Here is a 16,507-nt window from a genome sequence, read left to right as displayed (position 1 = left end):
GTTTGCAGCTCCTCCTACGGCGGCAGCGGGGCGTCACGCGGCGCATGCGCCCAACTGCTTTGAAGCGGCCGCCGGAGCTCTCCCTGCTCACGCATGTGCGCGCGCATGCGCGCACTCCACGCGCCGGCCTCTAGGGCAATCGGCGCCGGCAGCCCGGGGTTAGCGCGCGTTGGTCACGTGTCGGCGGCCGTAAGCGTTTGAGACGTCCGTGCGCCGGTCGCTGCTGGTGGTGGGCGCGGCTGGGAGTCGCGAGGCGCCCGGGAGAGCGGCGTCAGTCAGGCAGCGTGGCCGGGGCTCGTGGTGGCCGTGTATGGTGCTGGAGGGCTGAGGAGAGATAGGCCGTGACTCCCAGAGACGTGAGTGAATTCGGGTAGCGTCACGTCGGGATCTCGGCGCCGGGGGCCCGCGACGCGCCGGCTGCGGATGCTCGGAAGGCCTGGGATTGCGGAGCCGGGAGGGACGGCCGCGGGCGTGGATGAGAAAAGCGGACCCGTCCGCCGTTCCACGGCCACCTTGTATTTGCTTTCCGCGGTGGGTCCCCTAGAGGCCAAGTAACTTGCCATTTGCACACCTACCTAGTCAGGATCAACGAAGATGAAGTCTGCAAACACGTTTTTAAACTGTGGGACTAATACATGTGTCCAGTGTCAGGATTTGTGTTCGTGTGCTTTTGAGTACTACAGTATAGCGTCTCAAATACCACGTACAGTAATAGATTAAGCTGTACAAAGCGGTTCAACTTTAACTCTCCTTGCCTAACGGTTAATAGGACACTATGGGAATTTGACCCATTATTAACTCATCAGGAAAGTTGCTTCAGAAAAGGAACATTCTGGGACTTCCCTGGTGGCGCAGTGGTTAAGAATCCGCCTGCCAGTGCAGGGGACACGGGGTCGAGCCCTGGTCGGGGAAGACCCCACATGCCGCGGAGGAACTAAGCCCGTGAGCCACAACTAGTGAGCCTGCGCTCTAGAGCCCGCGAGCCGCAACTACTGAGACCACGTGCCACAACTACCGAAACCCACGCACCTAGAGCCCGTGCTCCACTCGCCGCAACTAGAGAAAGCCTGCGCGCAGCAACAAAGACCCAACACAGACAAAAATAAAAATAAATAAATGAATAAATAAATAAAAGGAACATTCTTAGAGCAGTGGTTATTAACCTTTTTTGGGGGGAAGGGTTTATGGATTACTTGAAAATGCAAAGAAAGTTTGTGCATACATTCATGTAGGAAACCAGTTTGCATATAATTTCAGGGTGTTTGTGAGTCCTCCCTAAAAGCCTATCCATGGACTGACTAGCGTGTTAAAGACTGCTTGTCTAGGTACTAGATTACAGGTCATAAGGGTTTAAAGAACAAAGGTGACCCCTATTTATTCCTTGCCATTATGTTTACTTCCCCTAGGATGAGACATTCAAAACAGTTGTTGCCAGATGTTTGTTCTTTTTCTGAAGATGTACGTGATTAATAGCCAGGGAACTGTACTGTTGTGTATCTTTCACACTGTCCTTGTAAACTGGATGGCATGCAAACTGTACGTATGACTAGTCAGAGAATGTTGACTGACAGTGTATTACAGAAGGAGAGATCTCCAGAGGCGTGCTCTTAAGTGTTTTTTTTTGTTTGTTTGTTTGTTTTTACGACAAAAAGAGACAATACCAACCCTTCAGGCTGATACGTGACTTGGCAAAGCTATGCAGTTGGTTAGTGGCAGAGCTGGGGCCAGAGCCCAGGACTCACTTCCAGCCCAGCGTTCATTTCAACAATCATGGAATGCCTACTGCTGGACACTCCACAGATGTTACAAGTGGCCGCTCATCTCTTCCAACTGTCCCAGGTCAGCTTTCCCACACGTCACACTGGCTGTTCTAAGTCCTTACCACTTAAACCTCACTAGCCACATTTCTCCATATTCCACCTCCCAACCCCCAGCCTCACCTCCAGCTTAACCATCCTTAGTACATACTATGCATTCAACTACTTACCAAATGAATGAACCCTTTTTATTTTTCTTCATTGAGAGAAACATTATCCCAGACATTTCTGGGTTCCCTTCTGACTAGTAGTTTGTGAATCTTCATGTTTGGTTCTGTCTGTGTGAAGCTCATTCATTCCAAACTTTCTAGTGCCTTAGAAACTGAATGGTAATTTTTGTTTTTCACAGGCAAGTATGATTACTAGACAACTTGCTATATAATATCTGGTCCTTACTACATAAAGGACCCAGCTTAGGTGGTGCTAGGCTTTCTTATAGTCAACATTGAAATGTGGCTAGTTAAAATCACAACTTTTATTCTTGCAGTAATCCATTATTTATCTTGTAAGGCTGAGCCAGTACATTTATTTCTTAATTACATATTGTAGTATGAGGTAATTGATGCCTTTCTAATGCAAATAAAGATTTATGCATATAATAGCACAATAGCACTTTAGCTGATTTGCACAAAACCGTGGTGGATTTTAGTGCTTTACTAAAATGACAGCTTTAAACAGGCTATAACTCAGGAGAATGAAGGCAGTCTGTATGCAACCCCTACCTCCACTAAATTTGGCTTCCATTTGTCACTCATTTTATGAAATAGTCCTCCAAAAGCATTAGCTAGTTTTTTCTGAAATCTACCTTTCAGAAATCTCTTTGAATTTGCTTAGCCTCTGAGGATTTTTATGGTTGCCAGGTTAGGTCACTTTCATCTTTATGTTAAGTAAATAAGTAACCAGACACATCAGTTTACCTTCTTAACCTAATTCAGAATGAGTTCAGGGCAATGTAATCTTGCATTCCTTTCTGCTGCTTGAGTTCCATGGCAGGAACCACCATTGTGTCAGCTTTGCCACTGTGATCAAGTCATAAATGTCTCAGATAATTCAAGCCTAGTTTACCCTAATGAAGAAAATTGGAAGATGATATTTGTTGAATTCCAGCTGTGTCCTGGCCTTTGTTTTAGATGGAGAACCTTGAGATTGGAATCATTCTCTGTTTGGACTTAACAGAAAACATCCAACAACAGGAAGCCTACAGGACCACACTGTGCTCCTAATATTAAGGAATTGAGAAAGGAAGTGTTTTTCTATCATCAGCCCAGCAGTGGGGCTGCTGTCATGGAGTGGTCCTGCTGAAGGTCCTGCTGAAGATCCTGCTGAATAGAAATTGGTACCTCTTTTGTGTTTGAAGTGACCTCTTTGAATCCAGAAATGCAATTGCACTTTTCTCTTTATTTTGGGTCATTTGTTGACCAATATCTGTGCCCTGTCCTAGAGTAGGTTTTACCTAAAGAATAGGAAAAAAAGGTTAGGACAGATGGGCAGATAGCATGCACTGCCTTAAAGAATGTCGTATACTGCTTTTCTCATCCTGTTATTGAGTTCTTCATGAGTTTGGTGTTGAATACTGATAAAATGACCTCCACAGTCAAGAGAAGGTAAGTACTAAAGGCAACGGAACGAAGAATTTGGGGTTAGCGTTACCAGATCACAGAGCATGGAATTCTTAAATAGTTGTGCCACAGGAATTCACAGAGTTCTTGGAAGATTCGCATTTCCACAGACCTGGTCTGAGAGCCAGAAGTCTGGTGGGTGATGTGTGTATAACAGGCACCAAGACTCTTGTTTTCTTCCCAGACTCTTACTCGAGTTTGAACCTAGTGGAAAGTCTGCCTCCTTTCGTTCTTGGGCAGGCAAAGGTTATCCAACCGAGTGAGGGAAGGGAGATGAATAAAATAGGAAATATGGTGATTAAGAACAAGCTTTGGAGTTAATTGTCCTGAGTTTGATTCTTTTTTTTTAATCAATTAATTTATTTACTTATTTATTTACTTTTGGCTGTGTTGGGTCTTCGTTGCTGTGCGCGGGCTTTCTCTAACTGCGGAGAGCGGGGGCTACTCTTCGTTGTGGTGCATGGGCTTCTCATTGTCGTGGCTTCTCTTGTTGCAGAGCACGGGCTCTAGGTGCGCAGGCTTCAGTAGCGTGGCACGTGGGCTTCAGTAGTTGTGGCTCGCGGGCTCTAGAGTGCAGGCTCAGTAGTCGTGGCACACGGGCTTAGTTGCTCCGCGGCATGTGGGATCTTTCCGGGCCAGGGCTCGAACCCGTGTCCCCTGCATTGGCAGGCGGACTCTTAACCACTGCGCCACCAGGAAAGCCCTGAGTTTGATTCTTAAACATGGCTCATACCAGTCGGGTGGCCTCAGACAAGCTATTGAACTCTGAGCTCAGTTTCCTCATCTGTAAGCTGAAGGTAATAGTGCCTTCATGGAGTTGTGAGTGTTAAAGGAGAACATTGATGTAAGGCACACAGCAAGGGCTCGGTATAAATGGATCATTATTATTAAGACAATAGCCCCTGTTTTTAGGTTTCTTGGAGGTTTTCCCTCCTCAGACACTGAAAGGATTTAAATTATTTTTTTCGAATAGGATTCTTGTTCTAAAAGATTTTGTTTACTATCAGAGATTGTATTTGTGAAATGATAATTCAGTTTCCCTTTACTAATCAGAAATGCAACCGACATGCAGAGGTTTTTGCCTCCTTACCAGAACTAATATAATCTCACCAGGTTCTTGTTATTCCAGCTAAAAGCAAAGAACTGTGATGTCATAGCTGGAGCAGTTTTATGATGAGTTAGACTTATGATTTCCAGTAGGCTCTTTGAAACGTTACTTATGGGTCAGAGAATCCCTGTTCCCTTTCATAGGTTCTAGACTACATTTTTCTCAATGTCAACACAGTTAGCTTCAAAATTAAAAATTAACGTTAACCTGGGATTCAGCTGGATTCTCCTGAGACTTTGCGCGATGCCTGACTTATTTTGTTCTGGAGGTTGCAGTCCATTGACTTGTATTTTCATATTTCAGGCTTCAGTGCAAAAGGAAAACTAATGGCTAAATTTTCTAGAGCTGATATTTTTATCTTGAGGCTTTACAGTCAGTAAAAAAGCAGTAACAATATGTAGTATGTTAAAGAAAAAACTTGTTCCAATACTATGAATTCTATAAAGTAGAATATTGTATCTTTTTGGGGGGGAGCAAAATTAGCTAAGAATTAAATAATAAAACCATCGAGGGACATCGTGGGCCAGTGGTGACGGAGGCAAATATTGTTCCAAGTTGCAAGGAGCGAGAAATCACCACAAGCAGAAGTGATCAAGAAAATATCCACAGCATTGGGGCTAAATGCCCTCCAAGGATGAGTGGATTTTGTGTAGGTGGAGAGGAAGTGCGGGGTGGTGATGGAACAGTGTTAGCAGAGCACATAGAGCTGTAAAGTGATTAAGGTTACGGGTCTCGGAGAAGAAGGTATGGAAACTACACAAGAGCAGGTTTCCTGTGTCTTTGAAGAGATCCGGCTTGTTCTGTTCGCCTCTGTATCTAAAGCATGTGGAACACGACCCTCTTCTCCTTCTTGGTTGCTTGTACCTATGAGGGGTTAACAGTTTTCAAGGGCTACTGTCTGGGAGCACTTTTCTAGGTGATAGAGTACCGTGACTGGACTGCCTTTAAGGACTCGTAGGAATAACGTAATGGGAACACGGGATTTGTACGATGTGTCCTAAGCGAGCCCACCGTCTTCCTGCACCTGGCTCTGTCCTTGCTGCTCGTGCTGACGTGCTTGCTGCTTCACACTCTCATCCCTCGCCTGCTTCCTCTCGTGTCCGGCCCTCTCTTATTCTCAGCCTTCTCCCTGCCTGTCCACCCCTTCCCCGCCTCCCTTACATACCTTGCCAAGTACTTTTTCTCCCGGTTTGTGACTTTAGTGGACCCTTCTGACAAGGAAGAGGAGGAGAATAGATGTGGGTATGCATTTAGTGATATCCAAGTGCCCAGGCATGACGTGACTGCCATATGGTCTTAGGTTGCATTAACTGGATATAATATTGAAAACAAGGGAGGTAGTCTCTTCCTACTCTGAGCAATTGAGGCCACAGTTGGAGTAGGTGCAAGCGGGGGCAGCACAGAGGGTAGAAGTTAATGTGGGGCTGCTTGCATTTTACTTCCTAGCTTTGTGACCTTGAGCGAGATACTTAACTTCTGTTGTGTTGGGGGGCTGTGGCTGGTAGATGAAGAATGTGCAGGGACTTCCCTGGCGGACCAGTGGTTAAGACTCTGTGCTTCCACTGCAGGGGACACAGGTTCAATCCCTGGTCGAGGAACTAAGATCCCGTGTGCCGCGCGGCCAAAATAAATAAATAAATAAAGCCCCCTTAAAAAAAAATTTTTTTTAATTAAAAAAATAAAAGAAAAAAGAAAAGAATGTGAAATGGTGCCCTGCTGAATGAGGAGACACAAGCCACCCGTAAGGGGGTCAGCAGGGCGCTCCCTCAGCATCCCAGCTCCCTCTTTGGGAAGGTGAAAAGTGGGGGTTCGGGCTTCCCTGGTGGCGCAGTGGTTAAGACTCCGCCTGCCAATGCAGGGGACACGGGTTCAATCCCTGGTCCGGGAAGATCCCACATGCCACGGAGCAACTCAGCCCATGTGCCACAGCTACTGAAGCCCGCGTGCCTAGAGCCCATGGTCCACAACAAGAGAAGCCACCACTATGAGAAGCCCACGCACCGCAGCGAAGAGTAGCCGCCGCTGGAGAAAGCCCAAGCACAGCAGCAAAGACCCCAAAATAAATTTAAAAAAAAAAAGCGGGGGGGGGGGGTGTGTGTCGTTTTGACTGAAGGTGTGGTTCCAGTACACTCCCGCAAGGGAAGCAAAGTCATAAGATTTATTACTTACAGGTCCCAGAAATGGGGGTGGGGGAGCATAATGAGTGGGGGTAGGGCAGCCCCTGTCCCAGGTCACGGCGAGCAGGACACAGAGAACAGGATTTGTAAGGTCCCTTATAACTTCGCAGGCTCAACTCTAAGTGGTTATTTTAAAAGGTGCCGCCGGGGAAAGCAAAGCGGGAACTCCGGGCGGGAATCCTAAGCTAAGGTCACTAATTAAGGACCCTGAGTTGAGATACTCCTGGATTTTCCGGGTGGGCCTTAAATGCCATGATAGGCTTTTTAATCGGAGGGAGGAAGAGAAGAGGGCCTTGTGAAGATGGAGGAATATGGAGGCCCTTATCTAATTGTCCAGACCCTGAGTGTGAGCAGGATGCCCACACTGAAATGCCTAGGCTGCAACTCTGAATAGCTCTCTCATCACATCTGTGTCTGTTTCCTTATCTCCAAAATGGGAAATAATAATAGTAAGCTATCTCATGGGGGTTGTTGAAGATTAAATTGAAGTCATAGAGTTGAAGTGCTTAGAAGGGGCCTGGCACATATGTATCCAATAAAAATTGGTTACAGTTAGTCAGCTCTGGGAATCGTTCTTTAAAGAAGCGTACAGACAAACTGCAACAGATTTAGAGGATGTGACTATAAAGACAAGGGGACAAGCCCTGTTACCTGAGTGAAGGCTGAAGGAATCAGGAATGTTAAGACTAGAAAAGAAAAACCTCAGAGGATGTAGAAAAACCTTCACGTATTTGGAGAAATTTTACATCATGTTTATCTTTTATATTCTGTATGGCTCACAAGAAAGGACCTTGTAATAGTCCTGAAAGAAATAGGAAGGCTGTGAGAGTTGAGAAAGTATAGTTTCATAATCGGAAAGACCAGGGTTTGAATTGCAGCTCTGCCACTTGCTAGCTGTACGACCTTGGAGGTTTGCTCAAATGTTTTGAACCTCAGTTTATGAATATCTAAAATGGAATAGTAATGCCTTGTCCTGATGTGTTGAATGAAAGAGGCAATGGGGACGGTTCATGTTAAGGCACAAGGGTTTTGTTAGATGAATTTATTGTCCAAGATCTGGCCTTCAACTTTGCAGGTTTAAACTTCTGTTATTAACCTACCCAGGATGATTTTGGTGACAGACTGACACTAATATATCTCTTTCAGGGTTATAGTAGGTTGAAAAGGCCCCCCCAAAGTTATGTCTGTGTTCGAACCCCTGAAACCTGTGAATGTGACCTTATGTGGAAAAAGGGCCTTTGCAGATATTATTAAGGACCCTGAGATGAGGTACTCCTGGATTTTCCGGGTAGGCCTTAAATGCCACGATAGGCGTTTTTATCAGACGGAGGAAGAGAATAGGGCCATGTGAAGATGGAGGAAGAGAATGGAGTGATGTAGCCACAAGCTAAGGACCACCTGGAGCCACCAGATGCTGGAGAGGCAAGGCAGGATTCTCCCCTAGAGTCTTTGGAGAGAGTGTGGCCTTTGCTAGAGTTTGGATCTCTGGCCTCCAGAACTGCAAGAGAATAAATTTCTCTTGTTTTAAGCCACGCTTTTTGTGGTACTTTGTTACATCAGCCTCAGGAAACTAATACAGCCACTGGAGAAAGTCTCCTTGATTAGGGAAAACTATTTGGCCTAATTGATGATAAAAATAAATTTAAGAAAATAATTCATCGAAAGAAGGTTTTGTTAGTGACGAAAACCAGATAAGCTGGGTTTGGAGAAGAAACTTTTGCCATGTGAATTCATCTCTGTCCAGGTGAAGAAGTGAGGAACCTGGAGGACAATCATTCTGGTTCCCACAGGAATGACCTGTTTAGTGGGGCAGGGATGCTTCACCATGAGGCCGCTTCCTGGTCCAAGTGAAATTCCGCAAGGCTGTCCTTTCTTTGCTGCCCTTCAGCGTTTACCAACCAATGCCCTATGGACTTCCACTGCTGAGAAATGCTCTAAAGTATGAGAATTCCATGGTCCAATAAGTTTGGGATATGTTATCGCCACAGTCTTGGAGCTTCACCAGCACATTATCAAATATGATTCCTTAATAAAAGGATCTGAGAAGTTGTGATATAAAGTTATTTAAAAGCACTTAACTCAGATTTTCACACATTTCCTTGAACACAGAGCCCTTATACAACGAGATAATCCACATCAGAAACATTACTAATTACATTTCCCAGGTACCTCGATACTGGGAAAGAGAGGGTCCTAGCTAAAAAATTCAAGCCAAATTAATAAGAAATTCAAAACAATTATAAAACAATAAATTGGTATTCTTTTACTACTTCACCCTTATAATAGTCTCCTAGGCTTGCAATAACAAATTCCCACTAGGGCTCTAGGGGAGAATCCAGTTCTTGCCTCTTACAGTTTCTGGTGGTTGTCCCAACATTCCTGAGCTTGTGGCTGCATCACTCCAATCTCTGCCTCTGTCTTCACATCACCTCCTCTGTGGGTCTGTGCTAACTTCCTTTTCTTCTCTCTTGTAAGGACACTTGCAATGGCTTTTAGGACCCACCCACCCAGATAGTCCACCTGGATTATCTTCATCTCCAAATCCTTTATTTAGTCACATCTGCAAAGACCTCTTTTCTAGATAAAGTCACGTTAAAAAATTCCTGGGGATAAGACTTTGTATCTCTGGGTGACCATTATTCACCTGGGCCTAGGAGACAGAATATATCCCCCTATTATGTTTTTGTTTTTCATTTATGCTTGCATTTTCAAGTGGACAAAACATGCCATGGATCAACATTTAAAGATATAAAAAGATACAGAGAACGATGTTCTATTTCTTGATCTGGAAGGGGGTTATGTAGATATATTAACTTTCTGATAATTCATCGAGTTGTACCCTTATGATCTGTAAACTTTTCTCTGTATATTAAACTTTAATTTTAAAAGTTTAATTACTGAAAACCATAAAACATCTTTCAATCCCTGTATTTCCTCTTATTTCCTCCCCTGAATGCTTCTCGCCTCTTCCCTGCTTTTCCAAATTCTCCTTTATTCTTTCAAACCTCATCTCACCTTCTCTAGTAAGTCGTCCCTGAGGGCTCCAGCTTTTGCAGGGCCCGTCCTCAGAATCCCACAGCACTATCAATATCATGCTTCCTTGGCGTCTCCATCTGCATCGTCTTGGCATTTAACGTGGGAGTTTGTGTATGCGTATGAACATGAATGTGTGATCTTCCTGTGTACAAGTAAGATCCTGGAACATTGGTTTCCAGCTCTGTGGCCCTCTGCTCTCTAGGGATCTTAGAGGTGTGGGAATGGGTTTAGTACAGTTTCACACAGTCAGGGGCATAGCTAGACATGTGAAAATAAATGAGACACGGTCCCTATTTACAGGGGATTCAGAAGCTGGAGGGAGATACTGGCACATAACCACAGGAATTTCAGTACAGTATGAGAGTGCTATGATAGAGACACACACAGCGTGTCTGTGTACATAGGAGGATACACTTCAGCAAGTGTTATGCTTCAAAAAGTTTAATAGTAGTCACATATCTGCCCCACAATGAGTCTTCACAGTTTAATTAAGATGTCAAATTTTTCTCTTGGTTGAGATTTTATCAACTTAAGATGGTAGTTCTAGATGTTGCCTGCTGGTCAGAGTTGACTGACGTATTGTCTTTGATTTTTAAAAATGAGGAATTTATAAGTTGATACATGTAGTTTGGCAGATGAACTCTTTCAAAACCTGGGAATCCATTGGGGGTAGGAAATGAACCAATGGCATAAAAGGAATCACTTTCCTAGTGGCCAATGTCTTAAACTTCCTTGTATTGTACATATGATAGTTGTGTATTATGGGCCTAGTGGTGCCCCCCCCCGCGCATTCAGATGTTAAAGTCCTGGCCCCCATGACTCAGAATGTGGCCATATTTGGAGACAGGGTCTTTAGGGAATTAATTAAGTTAAAATGAGGTCATTAGGGTGGGCCCTAATCCAATATGAATGACGTCTTTATAAGAGGAAATTTGGACACAGATACATGTACAGAGGGAAGACCGTGTGAAGACAGCCATCTATAAGCCAAGGAGAGAGGCCTCAGAAGAAACTAACCCTACCAACACCTTGATTTTGGATTTCTCGCCTCCAGAACTATAACAAATTTCTGTTCCTTAAGCTAACCAGACTGTAGTGTTTTGTTACGGCAGCCCTAGTAAATGAATATATTGTTTCATAAATATTTTCTTATATTGAAATTTAAAGTCTTTGGTTTTGACACTCAGGGACCTTCACATCTTGCCCCAGTCTATCTTTTCAGCCTCTTCCAGCGTTCCCTGTCATGCCCTCTATACCCACTAGCCTCTCAGTGTTCACCAAATACATCTGCCTTTTAAAGTCTCTCGGACCTTGCTGGGGGTTCTCTCTGCCTGGATTGCTGTTTCTTCTCCTGGTCGGGCCTCTTTGAAAACCTGGCTCAAATGTGTGCTCTGTGGAGCCTTTCAGATCTCCCAGGCCGAGGTGGAAGCACTCATCATGTTGTATTTTCATGAGATGTCTCTTCTTGGTAGACAGTGTGCTCCTAAAGCACAGGGCTTTGTCTGATTCATCGTCATCTCTCTAGAGCCAAATGTGGTGTATTAGTCTGCTCAGGCTGCCGTAACAAAATGAGCTGGGTGGCTTAAATTACAGACATTTATTTTCTCACAATTCTGGAGGTTGGAAATCCCAGATCAAGCTCTAGCAGGGTTCCAGTTGAGAAGTCTCTTGAGGCTTGTAGATGGCCGCCTTCTCACTAAGTCCTCACATGGCATTTCCTTGGTGTGTGGTGTGCTGCAGAGGGAAAGAGAGCAAGAGAAAGAAGGAAAGAGGTCTCTCTCTGGTGTCTCTTTTTTAAAAAATTTATTTATTTTATTTATTTATTTTTGGCTGTGTTGAGTCTTCATTGCTGCGCGCGGGCTTTCTCTAGTTGCGGCGAGCAGGGGCTACTCTGCGTTGTGGTGTGCAGGCTTCTCACTGAAGTGGCTTCTCTTGTTGCAGAGCATGGGCTCTAGGCACGCAGGCTTCAGTAGTCGCAGCACGCGGGCTCAGTAGTTGTGGCTCACAGGCTGTAGAGCGCAGGCTCAGTAGTTGTGGTGCACAGGCTTAGTTGCTCTGCGGCATGTGGGATCTTCCCGGACCAGGGCTCGAACCCGTGTCCCCTGCATTGGCAGGCAAATTCTTAACCACTGCGCCACCAGGGAAGTCCAATTCCAAGACTTTTAAATGCTTTAATCCAAATACATACCCACTCCTGTCTTATATATCATTATTGTCCATCATTTTACTTACAGCTCATTTTTATATTCTTCAAATTATTTACTCTTGCTGTTGTTTTTAAACAGTCGGTGCTGATTTAGAGTTGCCACGTAGTTAGTTACCAATTACTTTGTTTACCATTTTTTCTTACATCTTTTTCAAATCTTTTCTTTCTGAAATAAATCCCATAGTATTTCTTTCAGTGCAAATCTTTATAGTGGTATTCTTTTAGGCTCTTCAGAAAAAAACAAATAACAAACCTCTTCTCTTCCTCAGTGTTGTATCGACATTTAGCTGGGAAGGTAATTATAGGTGGACATTTATTTCTTTCAGCAGAAAAATTTACGTATGTTTCTTTATAGAGAGATTATGCTGTGCCACAGCCAGTTAGCGGAGGAACGGAGGCTTGAATCCATGCCCACGTGACACTAGAGCTGAAGTTCTCAGCCGAATCCTTTGTGTTTGTATTCATCAAATAATGTAACGTGAACAGTAACAGGTCCACAGTGTATCTACATCATGACAACACATAGGCAAATTTTAAAATACAATATTCAATCCAGTGCAGCAAGCATCTTTTGCAGACTTCCCAAATGCTAAGCAACATGGGGCATACAGAAAGATATTGTGCTTTGGCGGAGAGCAGCACAGTCTCCTTGGGGAGGTGGGAAGAACTGGCAGCATTTGTTCCAAAACACTTCAGCATCCCAGCCAGGGTTCTAGGTCTTGTGATGCTGGGAAACAGCAAACACGTAAGGCTCTCTTTGAGCTATGAATGTGCTTGTATACTGATTACCCTCAGTAATACATATGCAAACATTGTATCCTGGCTGAGGAGCCCCCTGAAAGCAAGTCTGGACAGGGGCATGCACATACCTAATTGATTTGGGAAAGTGAGTGATTCCAGAGACTGGGGGAGTATAACAGGGAAAGAGGAAAACCAATACAAGAGTGCATTCTCAAGCTGGTGCTGGGGCTCTGTCTTAACCAGGGTTCTCCAGAGAAGTAGAACCAAGAGATTTACTATAAGGAATTGGCTTGTGCGATTATGGAGGCTGGGAAGTCCAAAATCTGCAGTGTTGGCCGGCAGGCTCGAGACCCAGGAGAGCTGATGGTACAGACGAAGTCTGAAGGCGTCCTGCTGGAGAACTACTTCTGCTTCAGGGAGTTCAGTCTCTGTTCCCTTCAAGGCTTCAACTGATTGGATGAGGCCCACCCATACTATGGAGGGCACTCTGCTTTACCCAAAGTCCACCATTTTAATGTTTATCTCATCCAAAAACACCCTCCAAATTGACATATAAAATTAACCATCACAGGCTTGGTCCTCCGGTACCACCTAGCAGTGTGTAGAATGTGCCTCAGACGGTGCTACCTGGGACAGAGAGGGAGCAGTTGTCTGCTGGTGCTGCGCCCCATGGCCAAGGCTTTCTTGCCTGTGGATGCATGAATTTTGGGCAGATTCCTGCAGGTGTCCTGCACTGTAGTGTCAGGGCAACCCTGGGGCAGAGACGCCTGGGTCAGAAGTGTGGCCAGGAGCATCAGGATACACCTTCATCAGGGTACACCTGCATCAGGGTACACCTGCATCAGGGTATACCTGCATCGGGGTATACCTGCATCAGTGTACAACCGCATCAGGGTACACCTGCATCAGGGTACACACGCATCAGGGTACACCTGCATAAGGGTACACCTTCATCAGGATACACATGCATCAGGGTACCACTGCATCAGGGTACACACACATCAGGGTACACCTTCATCAGGGTACACCTGCATCAGGGTATACCTGCATTGGAGTACAACTGCATCAGGGTACACACGCATCAGGATACACACACATCACGGTACACCTGCATCAGGGTACAACTGCATCAGGGTACACCTGCATCGGGGTACAACCGCATCGGGGTACACACACATCAGGGTACACGTTCATCAGGGTACACCTGCATCAGGGTATACCTGCATCGGGGTACAACCGCATGAGGGTACACCTGCATCAGGGTACACATGCATCAGGGTACACACACATCAGGGTACACACACATCAGGGTACACCTGCATCAGGGTACACCTGCATCGGGGTACAACCGCATCGGGGTACACACACATCAGGGTACACCTGCATCAGGGTACAACTGCATCAGGGTACACATGCATCAGGATACCACTGCATCAGGGTACACACACATCAGGGTACACCTGCATCGGGGTACAACCGCATCAGGGTACACCTTCATCAGGGTACACCTGCATCAGGGTATACCTGCATCGGGGTACAACCGCATCGGTACACCTGCATCGGGGTACAACCGCATCAGGGTACACCAGCACTGGCTGGAATAAAAGGTAGGATGGGAGAACATAAGGCCAGGGCATAGGAGAGCCATAATTCCTTCTGAGTACCTTAGTTTTCCTCAGTGAACACCCTTCTTCCCCATTTTCTACTGGAGACTTTTAGAGTTACTGTTTTTCCCACTCAAGGTAGGAAAATCATTTAGTTTTTGTTACTCTCCAGAAATCACCAATGTCTTCGCTATGTCCTAATGATCCTCTGTGTCCTTGGCTGTCACTGTCCGTCTTTCTGTCCTGCAGTCCTCATGGCCACGCGGTACAGAGAATACTGTTTCACTCTCCCAGCTGCCATGAAGCCTCTGAAGCCGTGGATCCCCCCTCTCCTCCTGTTTCTCAGTTCTGTGGTTCTTAGTAATTGCTGAGTAAATGTGGCTAAAACAAACGGAACAGGCTTTGCTTTTCGACTCTACCATACGGGTCCATTCTCATCGTGCTTTAAAAACTCCACGGTTAGACCTTACCCCAGTCCCTTAACCCTTTGGCCCCATCTTCTCATGCGTAACATGAGGGACATGTTACCTGCTCAACGGTTCATTGCTCGATTACACGAAGTGGTTGGTATGAAAGCACTAACAACTGTGAAGCCGAGCACCGCTGCGGGCTGTGATTGTTACCGCGGCAGAGTTTGCTAGCTGGCCACCACAATCTGCTCCCCCGTCTTCCGCAGGAATGGACTGCCGTGGGGCTCGGCGAGAGATGGCCCTGCCCGTCTCCTTTGCTGCTGGTGTGGCCTTGTGCCCAAGTGCAGGGATGCACGCGGAGACGATGGTGCAGCTTCTAGGTCATCTCCCACATAGACAACGAGCCCCAGCCCGGAATGGAGCTCTTTTCCCTCCTCGCAAGCTGGAACATGAACGTGCTCACCACCCAGCTTTGACCTCGGGAGGAAGACGGTGCCCGCGGCCAGCACAGCAACAAGCTGGAAAGGGCCTGGCTCACCATCTGGACCTTGGGACTGTTACGCGGTAAGGCAATCAGCTTTTGTTTAAGACACTGTCCTTTATGTTAGGGTCTCTCTGTTTCTGCAGCCTGGACTCTGTCCTGTATTATGAGTACAGTGTCAGCGTGAGTCTCATATAACGAAGTCCTTTTCCTTTGACACTAAACTCATGTTGGGCCAGAATCATTTGGCCTTAATTTTCTCTCGGTGAGGATGTTACGTTGGAAGGGGCAGGAGACACTGAGGACCGTTCTATACCAGATACGTGAAGGATGGACAGGCCTTGCCTTTCCTGCATTCCTGTAGAATAACTCTCGACGAAAGCGTTAAACTCATGTTAAACCATCTTCTTTGTGAAGCCTTGGGCAGAGAAGGTGGAGCTGATATAACGACACCCTTGCTTTTCTTTTCGTGGCCTTGGCCAGGGCTTTCTGTGACACACATTTATTAACTAGAGTCTGCCTGGAAATTGGGGCTGAGGAAATTTTCCTAGAGTGGGAAAAGCCCAATGCACTTGAAAACATCAGGCAGAGCTAAGCCCAAATTCCAACTTTATCACTTAACAGTGAAGTCACTTAATCTCCCCGAGTCCCTTTTTATTATTTTATCCAGCTCTTAAATGGGGCACCACTGTCTGCTTCCAAGAGTTGCTGGGGAGATCACATATCATTGAGACAAAGGGCTCCAGCTTATTTCTGGGCATTTTGTACACTGTTCACAAATACTCATTTCTTCCCTCTTCTTTCCTCAGAAAAATTTGGGAGAATCCGTTATTAAAAAGTTTTGCTTGAGTTACTTTATATCCCACTCTCTCAGAAGGTATCTGAGGCTCCCTCTAAGAGGAATGTGATTTATAAAGAAAGTTTACAAAGGGCTTTCACACTCCTTTTAGGAGTGATTACTTAGGATTATTTTCTTCTTCCAATTCTGAGAGATGTGTGTTTGTGACGGGGTAGATTTAATTCACTACGAAAGAGAAGGTGCGAAAAGACAGCAGTCCTTGGTTTATGACAGCATTGCTGACCTTGATGGGAGGGAGGAGAAGATGGGAGGTGCTGGGCGATTCTGACCCTCAAGGTTGAGGAAATGAAAGCTAGTTTGGGAAAGCCGTGGTCAATTTTGAGTGAGACCCGAGAAGCTCCTAAGGCCGGGGAGGTCTGCCATGATGAGGGTATTACGATCACAGTTTAAAGTCTTGGTGTCTAAAGCCATAAGGCAGATGATTTCTAAGGCCCTGCAGGTTCCTGGGG

The 16,507-nt window shown here is 45.6% G+C and overlaps 1 long non-coding RNA gene across 2 annotated transcripts in view; it reads left to right on the top strand.

Annotated features, from left to right (window-relative positions):
- Nucleotides 1-140: 140 nt before the first annotated feature.
- LOC137775327 (uncharacterized) overlaps nt 141-16,507 on the top strand; it is a 105,838-nt gene continuing 89,471 nt past the window's right edge. For both annotated transcript variants that reach the window (XR_011076005.1, XR_011076006.1), the window contains exons 1-2: nt 141-356; nt 14,985-15,282. This is a non-coding gene — a long non-coding RNA (uncharacterized lncRNA). The remainder of the gene's footprint in view (nt 357-14,984; nt 15,283-16,507) is intronic.

The sequence above is a fragment of the Eschrichtius robustus genome, chromosome 13, assembly GCF_028021215.1.
Source record: "Eschrichtius robustus isolate mEscRob2 chromosome 13, mEscRob2.pri, whole genome shotgun sequence".
NCBI classification, from domain to species: domain Eukaryota; kingdom Metazoa; phylum Chordata; class Mammalia; order Artiodactyla; family Eschrichtiidae; genus Eschrichtius; species Eschrichtius robustus.
The sequence above is the reverse complement of the archived record's forward strand: the minus strand, read 5'-3'. Positions and strand labels throughout refer to the sequence as shown.